This window comes from Molothrus aeneus, chromosome 3 (genome assembly GCF_037042795.1).
Source record: "Molothrus aeneus isolate 106 chromosome 3, BPBGC_Maene_1.0, whole genome shotgun sequence".
Classification (NCBI taxonomy): Eukaryota; Metazoa; Chordata; class Aves; order Passeriformes; family Icteridae; genus Molothrus; species Molothrus aeneus.
The window spans coordinates 8,028,221-8,042,617 of record NC_089648.1 but is presented as its reverse complement, the minus strand read 5'-3'; the positions used below and the strand labels follow the sequence as shown (position 1 = coordinate 8,042,617).

General features: G+C 42.6%; 1 protein-coding gene across 1 annotated transcript in view; it reads left to right on the top strand.

Annotated features, from left to right (window-relative positions):
* Positions 1 to 14,397, top strand: part of CNIH3 (cornichon family AMPA receptor auxiliary protein 3) — a 45,484-nt gene that overhangs the window by 6,639 nt on the left and 24,448 nt on the right. The gene's annotated exons all lie outside the window — the stretch shown is intronic.

Genomic DNA, 14,397 nt, shown 5'->3' with positions numbered 1-14,397 from the left:
AAGTCACAGGGCAGAGTCAGCTGATGGGGTAAAGGCAGAAGAGTGTCAAATACTGTTTGATTTACTAGGTCACCTTCCAGGGTTTCACAGTTGGAAGTTCCCCGTTAAAAATTCAACTTGTGACCGTGATGGTGTGCAGAGAGCAAGAAACAATTTTATTAACTGAATGGTTCCTGTATTCCTTGATAGTAGTTACAACTTCAGAAATGTCTTGTTCCTGCTAAAAGAAATGGTAAAAGGTTCATAGAATAATTTTGATTGGAAGAAATCTAGGAAATCATCCAGTCAAATCTCTTCTTCAAGGCAGGCCTAATTTCAAAGTTAGCCCAGGCTGCTGAAGGTCTTGTCCAGACCACTTATGAACTCTCCATGGGTGGAGAGATGGAACACTGCCTGGATAGATGAGGGGAGAGCTGTGGATATTGTCCACCTCGACTTCAGCAAGGCTTTCCTCACTGTCTCCCACAACATCCTCGCAAGCAAACTCAGGAAGTGTGGAGTGGAGGAGTGGACAGTGGGGTGGATTTGGAGCTGGCTGAATGCCAGATCTCAGAGCACTGTAACCCGTGGCACAGGAGAGTGGTGTCCCCTAAGGGTTGATACTGAGCCCAGTGTTGTTTGGCTTATCCATCCATGACTTGGATGAAGGGGCAAATGCGTCCTCAGCAAGTTCACTGGTGGCACAGGCTGGGAGGAGTGGCTGATACCCCAGAGGGTTCTGCAGCCTTCAGAAGGACCTCGGCAGGATGGAGAGATGGGCAGAGAAGAACTGCCTGAAGTTCAGCAAGGGCAAATTCCAGGTCCTGCACCTGTGGAGGAATAACCCCAGGCCCCTGTGCAGGCTGGGGGTCAACCTGCTGGAGAGCAGCTCTGTGGAGAGGGACCTGAGGGTTTGGTTGGACAGCAAGCTGTCCCTGAGCCAGCAGTTTGTCCTTGTGGCCAAGAAGACAAATGGTATCCAGGGATGCATTAGGAAAGCTGTTGCCAGCAGGTCAAGGCCCATGATCCTGCCCCTCTGCTCAGCCCTGTTGAGGCACATCTGGAGAGCTGCGCCCACTTCTGGGCTCCTCAGTACAAGAGAGATGTGGAGCTGCTGGAGCAGGTCCAGTGGAGGCTGCAAAGGTGATCAAGGGACTGGAGCTTCTCCCTTCTGAGGAAAGGCTGAGGGAGCTGGGCCTGTTCTGCCTTGAGAGGGAACCTCATCAATGTCAATATCTGAAGGGAGAGTGTCAGAGGTTGGACCAGGCTCTTCTAGAGTGGGGCCAGTCAATAGGACAAGAGGCAATGGGCAGAAACTGAGGCACGGGAAGTTCCACCTGAAGATGAAGGAGAAATTCTGTACTTGCAGGTAACTGAGCACTGGGACAGATTGCCCAGAGAAGTTGTGGAGTGTCCCTCACTGGAGATATTTCAGAACCATGTGGACACAATCCAGTGCCATGTGCTCTGGGATGACCTTGCTTGAGCAGGAGGTTGGACCAGGAAAACCACTGTGGTCCCTTCCAACCTGATCCACAGGTGCAGCTTCTGACTTTTATGTCATCCTCATGGTGCATTCCCCTGAGAAAAGTTTTGTGCTAACTTCTGTGGAACCCGCTCCAGGAAACTGAATGCAAGATCATGGAGCAAATCCTCCTAGATGCCATGCTAAGGCACGTGGAAAAGAAAGAAATGGTTGGTGACAGCCAACACAGCCTCACTAAGGGCAAATCACACTGAGAAATTTGGTGACCTTTTACAACTGTGTTCATGGATGAGGGAGGAGCAACAGATGTCATCTGCCTGGACTTGTGCGAAGCATTTGACACTGTCCTGAGTGGCATCCTTGCCTCTAAACTGGAGAGACATGGATTGGACAGATGGATAACTCAGTAGAATCAGCTGGACAGTTGCACTCTCAGAGTTGTGGTCAGCAGCTCGATTGTTGAGACCAGTGACAAGCGGTGTTCCTTGGGGGTTGGAATTGGAACCAGCGCTGTCAAACCTCTCTGGTGACATAAGGGTGGGACCAAGGTCACCCTTGGTGGGTTTAATGACACCAGGCCATGGTGTGGTCAACATGTGGGAGGGAAGGGATGCCATCCAGAGGGACCTTGACAGCTGGAGACAGCTGTGTGTTGCAATAAGGCACGAAAATGAACGACACTTGCATGCTGAGATGTCCAAGGCAAAAAAAGGCCATTTCTAGACCTCCATATTTATAGAATTCTAAAAGAGACCATGGATTGGAGGATGAAATTGCCGCTTCTCCAACCACACTGGTTCATCAGTTCTCTCTTCCTCCAGAAGGGAATGCAAAACAATCATTATTTACGTGAAAGTGCGTGAGAAACTCCATTACAAAAATGTAAACATCAGAAGGCTTAGAAGAACTTTAGAAGAACAGGGCAACAGAGGTGGGCCTGTGTGAGCCTTGTGACATTCAACAACGCCAAGGACCAGATCCTGCACCTGGATCAGGGTAACCCCAAGCACAAACACAGCCAGGGTGGAGAATGGATGGAGAACAGCCCTGAGCAGGACTGGGGGATGTTGGTTGATGAGAAGCTCAGCATGACCTGGCAATGTGTGCTCACAGCCCAGAAAGCCAGACATGTCCTGGGCTGCATCAAAGGAGGTGTGACCAGCAGGTCAAGGGAGGGGATTCTCCTCCTCCACTCTGCTCTCCTGACATCCCACCTGGAGTGCTGTGCCCAGCTCTGGAATCCCTAACATAAGAAGACCTGTTGGAGTGTGTCCAGAGTAGTTCCACAAGATTTGGAGCACCCTGAGAAGGCTGAAAGAATTGGAATTGTTCAGCCTGGAGAAGAGAAGGCTCCAGGGAGACCTTACAGCACCTTTCAGTACTGGAATGGGGCCTACAAGAGAGCTGGAGAGGGACTTTTTACAAGGAACAGAACAAGAGGGAATGGCTTTGAACAGAGGATCAGTTTAAATTCAGAGAGCCGTCAGTGCACTTTGTGAAGTCAGGACAAAAGTCTTTACGTTTTTCTCAGCTTCCCATTCAAAAGGTATTGCTATAAAGCAAGGATTTATTTTAGGATTGTCATTGTGGAAAGTTACATTAAAATCACAAAACATTTACAATGGAAGTAGGTTTTCTCAGCAAGATACTGCAGCAGTGCTGAACTTGTGGCTGCAGTTTTGATAATGTGAGCACATGAAGCAGAACATAGGGCAGATGAAGAGGTAGTGCCATCACTGGGTTCTCCCATTGTACACAGCTTGCAACTCCCTCACCAATGTAACAAGTCATGAAAAATCTGAGTTGGTCTTGGATCCTTTTGTATTTCTATGCTTTTGCAGGTCATGTCATATTCTAGCTGTCAAATATAGGTTGGGCTTTTTTAAATATGTCCAGAAGTCTAAGCACATTGCTGGAGAAACCAAATCTTAAAGAATTAAGGAAACTGACAGTAAAATGGTAATAATTAGTAACTTATAGCCCTTGAAATTATCTCATACCAGATAGTGTGCAAGTGCCAGGCATTGTTGATACAAGCACCATTTTTTTAATAGAATGACATTTGATTTTTTAAATGCATTTAACTGCCAACCATCTTCACGCTGTGTGTGAGTCACAGTTTCAAGTGTGTAATTGTTTAGTCAATCTTCTGTTGCATTATTATTTTATCATGCTATGAGTTTGGGCTAAATAGTTCACATTGTATTACCATCTAACTAGAAACTTCTTTATATATTCACAGAATGGGCATTTATAAGCAAACATAATGAAGGCTCCATTGAAATCAATTTGATTGCATGTGCTTCAGAGTTGTTCATCCCTCAGTATTATATAAACACTATTAGTAGATCCTTTAGAAAATTGATTTGCTGATCATCCAAGTGACAGGCCTGTTTGGAGCTATGCTGGAATGTATCTTTATCCTTAATCATGCTTTTGTAATTAAACTAAGGAGTTTTATGAGAACATGGCTGAACAGATGAGGATGTTTTTGGGTGTTGTTCTTTTAATTTCAGTTTTTGATGACTTTTACACGTTGTTGTGTCCCTTCCCCTTGCCTCTTTTCTGCAACCACAGCTCCAGTGCTGCTTTATTGCTTCCCCTTGCTTTAGCCCTGCAAACACAGCTGTGTGGCTGAGGGCCATTTCACATGTGTCTATGTGTGTGTCTTGGCCTTGGAGTTATTTCCTCCAAGTTCTGCCTGGCCTCTTTTTGGCCAAGAAAGAAAACTTGGGAAGGTCTTTAATGTTGTCATCCCTGCCTGGTGCTGCCCGCATTTAGAAGAGCCCCTGTTCCATTGTCCTGCCTCTTGCTGGTCCAGCTGGGCTCCTGCTGTGCCCCTGAAAGTCAGGAAGCACAGATCCAGCAGAATTTCTGCCTCCCACGGGCTTCTTTCTGAGACAGCTTTAGTAGAACCCCACTGCTGAGTGGGTAACGGGGAATAAAAATGATGTGGGAAGGGAGAAAATGGAACTGGGGGAGGGAAGACTTCAGGGAGAAAGATGTGAAGGAAAGAGGAAATGAGAGGAAGAAAATCCACGTATGAGCAAGGGGACTAACAAGAGGGAAGATTTCTGTGTTCTCATTCTCATTTGGGAGGCAATTATTTGGGCAGAAGAGGCTGCCTGAAGCCAGAAGGTGTGGTTAATTCAGGTAGTGGATGTTTTTGGACAGCCCATGTTATGAGTCTTCTGTGTGGGTATGGTGTAATGTGTGACATGCTTGAACAGATTTTTTAGTGACAGAACCCAGATTCCTTTATGTGACTCCTGGGTTTTTGTGAATGTGCATAAATTGCTGCTCGTAGGAATGGAGAACACGGGAGAGGGGGGGAAAAGTACCAGCAGCAATGAGAGGAAAACTAAGGAGTGTGTGGGGGAAAGGAAGGCAATGCTTCTCCCGAGCATGTATCAGCATAACAGAACTTTAAAATATCAAAATAATAACTTGTAGCAATGTGTAGGAGTCTTTGGAAGCTCAAGAAAAGAACAAATTGTGTTGTGGTGATAAGACTGGATACTTGCTTAGAGACAGAACCAGCCAGCTGGCCAGTCTCTCACCCATGACTTTTATCTACTGATACTGAAAAGAATCTTCTCTTTTGATCTCATTCTCTTACCGTCTTCTTTGGGGCAAATATTTTTTTCTAGTTGTAACTATTTTGGTACATTTTCCCATCTGTTTACTACCCTTTCCCTGAATTTATTCTGCAGAAACAGTCTGTTTATTCCGAGCTTTGGATTTTCAGCTTTGAGCTGTTAAGTAATAGAAAAAGTGCTTCGGTTCACTTTGAGAATAATTTATGAAGATGGAGCTTTGTGGCTGTAATGCATCTGTGTGTTTCTCCTTGCATATACTATAATTCTGATGAGAACTAAAAGATGAGTAGAAACATTGCATGGGAGCACACTGCATTTGAGGTGAGATAGATTAGAGATTATTTGTAATTTTGAGGAAAAACAAGGGCAGAAGAACAAACCCTCACCTCCATAGGTAGGCAGTTATCTTGCTTCCATACAGAATAAACCAGCTATTGGTCCACTGTAACCAGGCCACCTTTCCTGCTCCCTTGTGCACCTGGCCAGCCTCTTGTACAGGTGTTTCACCAACTCATGTCTAACCTGTCCCCAGTTTGGTGTGGAAAAAAAATGGATAGTGAAGAATTTGGCCTATGCAAGTAGCAGATGTACAAATCTGTAGTGATGCATCTGTGATATTGAGGCTGTGAGAAAGACATTGGAGCTAATTTCTTACTGTGTTTTTTTAGTTGATATGGAGTTTAGTATAAAGAGAAGCAAGGGCAAAGCAGTGCTATCTCTGGTGCTGAAAGCAGAGTTCTGCAGCCGCTTCTGGACATGGATAGAAAATAACACTGCTTTCATCTCCTCCTGCTTGCTTGGGGGACCTGCAAACCAATTCATCTGCACTAGATATTCCCTGAATCAGAGCCACAGATCTGAGTTTGACACCTCAGCTGTAAAGCCTGGATCCAAACTCCCATCATCTCTGCTTGGCCCATTGAAGAGATCAAGAGTAGGGATGAAGTCTTGGCCTAAATTTATACATATTCTTGTTCAGTTTAACTGCAGATGTGGTCCTTGTTTACATCCTTTCCAGGACAGAAGAAAAAGCTGGTGCAAGAATCTGTAAGACTTTGTTCTGATGACCTTTGCTTTGATCAAGGCACTGGAGCATCTCCCTTCTGAGGGAAGGCTGGGGGAGCTGGGCCTGTTCAGCATCAAGAAGGGACAACACATTGGGGACCTCATCAAATGTCTGTCAGTATCTGAGGGAGGGTGCGGGTGCCAAGAGGACAGAGCCTGGCTCTCCTCAGTGGTGCCAGTCAATAGGACAAGTGGCAATGGGCAGAAACTGATGCACAGGAAGTTCAGAAGAACTTTCCTGTGCAGTGACCAAGCACTGGAACAGAATGGCCAGAGGAGGTGTGGAGTGTCCCTCACTGGAGATATTCCAGAGCCATGTGGACACAGTCCTCTGCTGTGTGCTCTGGGATGACCCTGCTTGAGCAGGGAGGTTGGACACACTGTGGTCCCTTCCAACCTGACCCATTCTGTGATGCTGTGATGCCTTTTCTTAGTTTGCTGAGTATGTGGCTGTGACTGGGAATCCTTGTTGTAGCAGGTTGTTTGCTTTTCGAGTCCCGACCATCACATCAAGTTAATACCTAACTAAGAAGTGACAGCATTCCCAGTAATGACATGTCAGTTTGATGTCACTGGTGCTCTGTGAATAACTGATCTCGGGGTTTTGGTGCTGAACTGAAGAGATCAGAAGCAGTTAGAGACTGAAATGTTTAAAAGGTTTTGATCTTGTTATCTAAATTGAAAAAACCTGTTTGTTTTATAAGGAATCCACATTAAATACCCCAGTGCATGTAGGAGGAGGAGACCATATGCATGAAGAGAATATTGGCAGCATACTTGTGTCAAAAGCACAAGGAGTGTGGGAGATTTATACTCTGTTCCCTATTGCTGCAGAGATTCCACCTGTATTTCCCCCAGCCTACAATGATGCATAGATATTGTGCCTTTGGGGCTGGTGGGAAACACTGTCAAATGCTCTGTAAGATTTTATTGGAAAAAAGAAAAGAGCACACATACAAGTGCTTGGGAATGCCAACCATACCTGCTGCCTTTGGTTCAGACCCTGACATTAATTCACCACTGACCCACGGAGTCTTCAGCCAGCTGAGGTAGAAGAATGGTTTCTACCACAGTGAATGTAATTAAATGGAAGCATTGCATGTCTACATCCAAGAAAGCTTCCCTTCTGTTCAGATGGTGTATTCACCAGTTCAGGTGCTAATTGAAAATGTGGGGTTTTTTTCTTCCTATTGGTAGCAAGTGTTTGTGTCCCACTGAGGGGTGAGTTGTGGAGTGTGTTTGATTCACAGAACACTGCTGCTTTCTGAGCTGGTTCCCTGTAGTGAATGCAGTAAAGTAAGGTGTAAAAAAAAAAAAAATAAAAAAGGGAAAAAAAAAGAAGAATCATGACAACAAAATGATGAAATCCTTTGAGAGGGAAAGAAGGATGGCAGTCTGGACACACCTTAAAAATTCCTCCTCTGCTTGAGGTCTGTTTGGAAATGTGTTCTAGCTGCAGGGAGCAAAACTATTAACCTATTTAGAAGCAGGCTCTGTACAGCTATATTAGCGTCATCCCTCCTGCACAGCTTGCTGCTTGTCTTCCTTCTCTTAACAAAATGCACTTTATATGTGCACAGCTGAATTTTGTCTGGCTGCATTTCAGCTGGTGTAGACTGGAAGACAGCGAGTGGGTATAAAGTTGTGATTAAAGCCCAGGTCATCTCTGTCTGTGGTGAATCAGTGGGACATTTGTCTCTCTGCTGCAGGAGGGGGTTGACATCTCAGTTGCAGGATGACTGGGGAAGATATTTCAGTATCTGTGGTGAGTGAGTGAAATCTGTGACCAGAGTCCTGTTGTTAGCCAACAAAAAGTGTTTCACCTTGCAGTTAGATGAAATTATTTTTAAAAGCCCATTTTATACGAGTTGTAGAAATCTGTCAATAGATGCTTGTCAAATCATCCTTCTGGAAGCATTGTGTGCACAACAGAATTTTGCGGTTGCTGAGGGTTTTTTAGTGGTTTTATCAAAATTAATAACATGAATTCTTTACATTCAGGAATTAGGTTGCTTTTCCAAACTGTGATCTGCAGTGTTGCAATAATAACTGGTACCATGGACACAGTAACTTTCCAATCAAGGCACCCAAAGCTTGGTACAGTGTGGTTGTATTCCTGAAAATAAATTTCTGTATTTTTTCCCCAATGTGGATGGAGCTTTTCATGCTTGTGCCAATAGGTGCGGACTGTTTTGAGTGACTGCCAAACAGTTATTCTTGATTCTTAGTGGTTTCCCTTGCACCTCACTGCAGGCTTGGAAATCTGATTTCGTGTAGCTGATGCAGTAATATTGCTTTTGGCCATCTGTATAAAGTTGGGGTGGTTTTTATTTTGCTACTTTTTCACTTGCATAGTTTTTATCTATGCAGGGAAAAACAGAGGTGTAAATATAGCAGTGCAGCTGGCATGTTCGTGCACACATGCTCTCAGCAAAAGAGCCTTCCTCTATGGATTTTAATCAGTATTTACTTACAGCAGTACAATTATACCTCTGTATTTCCACTGGTAGGTAGGAAATAATTTGGAGTCATGTTTACAGAATGGAGATTATGCATTTTTAAATTTGCATCCTGGACTTTCTATTAGAAAAGCCTTAGGATCTGGCTTAAATACTGGAGAAATTATATTAAGATTTTCATTACTTTAATTTGCTTAAGCTTCCAGTTAGAGACTAAAAAGTTTAAATCATGTTGTCCTTAATGTAGCATCCTTTTACAGACAAAAGAACTTCAGTAAAGGGCTATAGACTGGGTGCTCAAGTGTTTGTGCAGCACTGGATAGAGCCACATTTTGGATTTCTGTGTGGAGGGTTATTTGATGGTGGCAGCATGTGAAATTCAAGTTAAGTAGAGCAAGGAAATGTCATACAGTTGTTAGTGTGAAATCTGACAAATAGAACAATTTTCTACCCTTGAGTGACTTAAAACCATTTGCAACCTTAATCCAAAAAGGCTCTGCTTAAAGCAGTGCTCTGCTCTAGAGATGAACAACAGCGCAATAATCAGGCAGAAGTGCATGGTTTCACTTCTCATGTTATCAGTGTACTGACAGTGTTCTCTCTTTCCCTTAAACTTTATATGGTGCAACAATCCAGAGGCTTTGGTTCTTCTGCCACTGATTCTGTAAATAATTTAATTTCTTTGAGCTTCTTTTTTTCCCTTGTATAAAAAAATGGAAATTATATTTTCCTTTGCTAAGACCTTCATTGCCTTGGAGGCAGATCTATAACTGCAAAGCATTGTTAATTATTATTGTTTACTTTTGTTAATATGTGGTGAATTAATTACTCAAAAAATGAAAGAGAAGAGAAGAGAAGAGAAGAGAAGAAAGGAATACTTTCCATCTCACTTTTTTCTTTGCCCTTGATTTGGCTCTATTGGTAATGTTCTCATCAACACCAGCATGTCAGATCCACTGGTCTGGGAAGCTGCTGTGTAGCATAGAGAGGTATGATGAAAACCAAGACTGGAGACTTCTTTCCCTTTTTAATGGGAGATGCTTGGATATAGACAGGAAATACAACATGATAAAAAGCATAAAATTCACTGGAATTTGGGGCAGGTCACCCCTCCATTCATACAATTTTGAAATATCTTTCATGCTTGGTAACATTAGGCAGATCAATTCAACCAGAGAGCAAAGAGGGATGAGTAACACCTCACAGATAAATTTCTTGTTCACGTTCATTTCATATACTGATAAGAATTGGGTAGCAAAAAAACATTCTCTCACTCTGTCACTTTGCTGTTGTCCCCGTTCTCTGTAGCTCTTTATGGGCTCCCTCACATCCAGGCAGTGACTTCCCTTCCCTTCCAGGTCCTTTTTCATTCCTCCCTGACTGACTCTTACCTGACTGACATTTTTTCAGTTGCTGCTTCTGCCCAACAAAATCCAGCCAAGTACCTCAGCCAATTTCCTCATGATTCAAACACATTTTCCCAACACAGTTAATATCTCTGGATGCATTGCTGGGCAGCCATGAAGTTGAGGAGCTCCTAATCCTGCCTCCCTTCTGTCCAAGTGCTGACCTGGGTCAGTCAGCCTGGGTGCTGTGAAAGCTGCCTGGGAGAGTGGAGGGGAGACAAATTGTCTAAAAGAACCATTAAAGACAGTTCCTTCAACATGGGATGGTGGTGCATTGACAGGGTGGTGGCAAGGAAGCATATGTTAGGTGTTACTGTTCTGTTCTGTGGTTGGTGTGCTTGTCATCAAGTTCTGTTTTATCTTAACTTTCCTGAGATGCCAGTAGGCAATAATATCCAACTTCTTTGCTGTCACTGCATTCACACCTACACCAGCTTCACTGCCACCCTAAACCACCACATTCTCAATTAAAATACGTTTCTGTAAGAGCTCAGTGATTAAAAAAAAAAAAGTATCTTCCCTAAAAATGAGATATCATAGCTAATTTCTAACATCAAGTGAAATTTTCATTTTGGTGGGTACATAAGCATAAAAAGAAAGCAAAATTCATGTTTGGTCTTGTGTGAATACTTCCTTATTCAGAACTGTTATGGTCTCTCTGATAAGCAGAGAGAGTGCAGGCAATTAAAACAAATTTTATAAATATACTTGCAATTGAAACATGTATTGTCATCACGATCTCATTGATGCATTATGTGCATAAATTGGGGCAAACTCCTTGCTGGCTTGTACTGGGAATTTTGAGATTTGCAGATGGTGTGAATCACCAGAGACTGCAAGCAGTATTTTTATAGAACTTCAGTTTTATTAGGTGGAAAACACACACAAGTACACTTCTCTCACCAGGAAAAAGCATGGCTAGGGCAGAGGCAGAACAAACTTCCTGCAGTGATTTGCAATGTGGATTCACAGGGAAAATTCCCCAAGACAGAAGGTAATGCAATATCCATTGTCCATTCAATCCCTGGCCTGTTTCTGCAGTAATTATAAAAAATATTGCTAAACATGATGCACTTTTTCTTTTCCTCATAGGGCTTTGCAAGTCAACAGATAACTTGGTGTTTTGGATTTTTTTCCTTCAATTTCCTAAATAAATGTCAGATAGTCCTTATTCTCTATCTATGAAGCTGTGTACAACATTAATGTTTACTAATAGAAATAAATCTCTCCATTTTGTGAGAACCAGTCTCTAGTCTTCATGTTTCCATTTGGAAACATGTGTCCAAATTCTGCTCAGCTTTGTGTCCAGGGGCTGGTCATTTTACTTTGGAACAGTGTTTTTATTGTGTGGCCTTTGCAGAGATTTGGTTGCTGATGTCCATGCATGTGCATGATTCGTAGTCTTGATTGCCACCCTCCATCAAATTAGATTGGATAGCTGAAAGATAATGAATGCTTTATAAAATGCATTCATTTACAGGGGTGAAACGATGTCATTTCTTATGAAGTGCCCTGCCTGGGATATATTTTATTGTCTCAAGGTGAGATGAGATGAACTCATGGTGATGGTGATCAGCTCAGGATGCTGTGAGTGTGGCAGGTTCTGAGGTGAAACAGCCCCTGAGCATGTCCAGGTGCTCTCCTGGAGCACTCAGCAGCTCTGCTCAGTGGATGTGTGGGAATCGGGATTATTGGATTTGCGGGGTGCCCCAATGAAGGAAGGAATGATGAATCTGACTCCATATTCTCAGAGGACTAATTAATTATTTTATGATACTATATTATATTAAAGAATACTAAAGAATACAGAAAGGATACTTACAGAATGCTAAAAAGGTAATAATGAAAACTCGTGACTCTTTCCAGAGCTCTGACACAGTTTGGCCCCAATTGGCCAAAAAGTCAAAACAATTCACAGAAAACCAGTGAAACAATCACCTGTGGGTAAACAATCTCCAAACACATTCCAAAGCAGCAAAACACAGGAGAAGCAAATCAGATAATTATTGTTTTCCTTCTTCTCTGAGGCTTCTCAGCTTCCCAGGAGCAAAATCCTGGGCAAAGGGATTTTTCAGAAAGTGTGACTGTGACACAGGATGAACTGCATCCAGCTCAAAAGGGAGCAGGCACGAGGTTGTTCCTCTGGCTGTGGTCAGAGCACTGCAGCTCCCCTGAGAGCACTGTGAAATACTTCATGGAGACAAGTACTTGGTTATTTGGGGTTTGGGTGGGAAAATGGCAGCTCCAGCCACTCAACGCCCCAGGCCATTAAACTGCCACAGAATGAGACTTATAATTGAAAGAGGAAGATGTTTCCTAATTAATTATGCAAACTCTGCTGCAGCACAGCCCAGCTGTATTTTCAGTAATATAATAGAATTTGTTGCACAATTACTCAGTGTGTTGTGAGCAACTGCTAATCTTAAGAAGCTACACTTTTACTCAGTTGTGGTTTTAGATTTAGGACAAACCACATTGTAAGATCTAAAAACAATGAAAAAAACCCCAACACACTCCATTCTCAATAACAAAACAGAAGAAAACCATGCCCCCAAAATGCTTTGGGAGTTTCTTTATATTTCTCTAATTCTGACCCTGCCTATGCTTTATATTTTTTCACTGTAACTGAGAAATAGGAAGTAGGAATGTGCTTTTTCATAAATTAAAATAGGTATTTTCATGTCATCACCAGACTATTTCTGGAGATTTAACAAAATATCAAAATATTATGGAACTTTTTTAAAAATAAATTGAGGAGGATTTATTTTTGTCAGCCTCCTTCCAGAGAGACACTGAAACTTTCATTGAAGAAACATTCCTCCAGTCATGTGTGCTTGAAAGCAGACCTCAGTCTCTTTCAGGTGTAGCAGGAATGTCTCTTAACGTTGTCATAACTTGCAGGCTCATCTCAAAAGGTTTGTCTGTGAGACTGTTGCATTTACACTTACTGGTTCTGTGAAAACCATGTGCTAAAATATCTCTCAGTTGTGTTTCAGTGCACTTACTTATAATGCAAGCATAACACAAATTATGTGCCAGCAAATAAAGAGTGGGGGTTTGGCTGCAGAGCTGGGAATGTTGGTGAAGTTAAAAAAAAAAAGCAGGAAAAAAAAAGAAAAATGTAAGTAAACATAAATGTGCAGTATATTTGAGGCTAACCTCTTTTCCATCCTTCCCCCTTTCTGTCAGTGCTGATGCTGATATCCAGTTGCAGAGACACCCAGTTCTAGGTGTGTCTGACTCACCTGTTCACAGGTAACCCTCTTAGCAGTTGCTCCAGCTGGAGGATATGAAGACCTGTCCAAGAAATATTAAATACAGAGGTGTCATGAGCCTTATTCTTCACAAATGTACTGCAAGCCCCTCACAGCTTCTCTCAGTTGTTCTTTTACCATTGTAGATCTAATTCCTAACTTGGAAAGATACTGCATCCGTAGGGAGAAATGCTTCACTTGTAATCACATTTTATAGTACCCTTTGTGGTTTATTCTGCCACTTTGACTTGTCATAGTTGAATAAATTGAATTCTGTGGAGTGCTCTTGTAAAATGCCACACTTTTGATTTTTAAATGAGATGTGTTTCAGTAGGATGAGTGCAGCATTAGAGCAGGATGTGGAGAGGTGCTGAAATTCATGGATTGTAGCTCTGGGTTTTATTCTCGAGCCTCTCACCATATTATTGTGATTCAAGAACAGGCCATTTTCAGGTTTTCTGCTCCTGCCTTCCATCTCTGTTAAATGAATGTGTTTTGGCTATGCAGCAGGTCTGCGCTGACACCCAGTTGGCTCTTTTCTGAAAAGGCAGCCTGCAGGCACGCTGCTACACATCAAGGAATGGCTGTTGCACTCATCTGCTAATTACCAGACCTGCTGCCTTGTACTTCCATCATCTTTTATTAAGAACAGACACTTTAGGCTGTAAAGTGTCTAAAAAGGAATCAGTGTTTTAACATCTGTTTATGTGGTGCCTGTCAGGGAGCTTTCCTTCCTTGGGTGAAGCAAGACAAAAGCAGCAGAAAAGGTATTACTGGAATGCAAACACCAAGTTAAGAATGTGCTTTGAGATTTTTGAATGAAGTGTGCTGAGGATTATTACAGCTATTTTCTTTCCAAGAAAAGAGTCTTCCAAGAAAATGCTAGCTCTTCAATAGATCTAACTCAAGATCTTCCAAGAAAATGTTATAAAACACTATTGTTTTTATAGACAAATTGTCTGCTGTACTTTAAAAGCACCAGTGATTACTAGATTGTCTCAGTCCATCTGTCAATGGAGGAAACCAAAGGACCTGAGCAAAAGACATCTCTCCATTAATGAGGTGTGAAGTAAAGTTCTAAAACCCACCAGAATTTAGGAAGGACATGTTTGCTCTAGAGTGCTTTGCCTTTTGAGAAGTGTGCTTGTT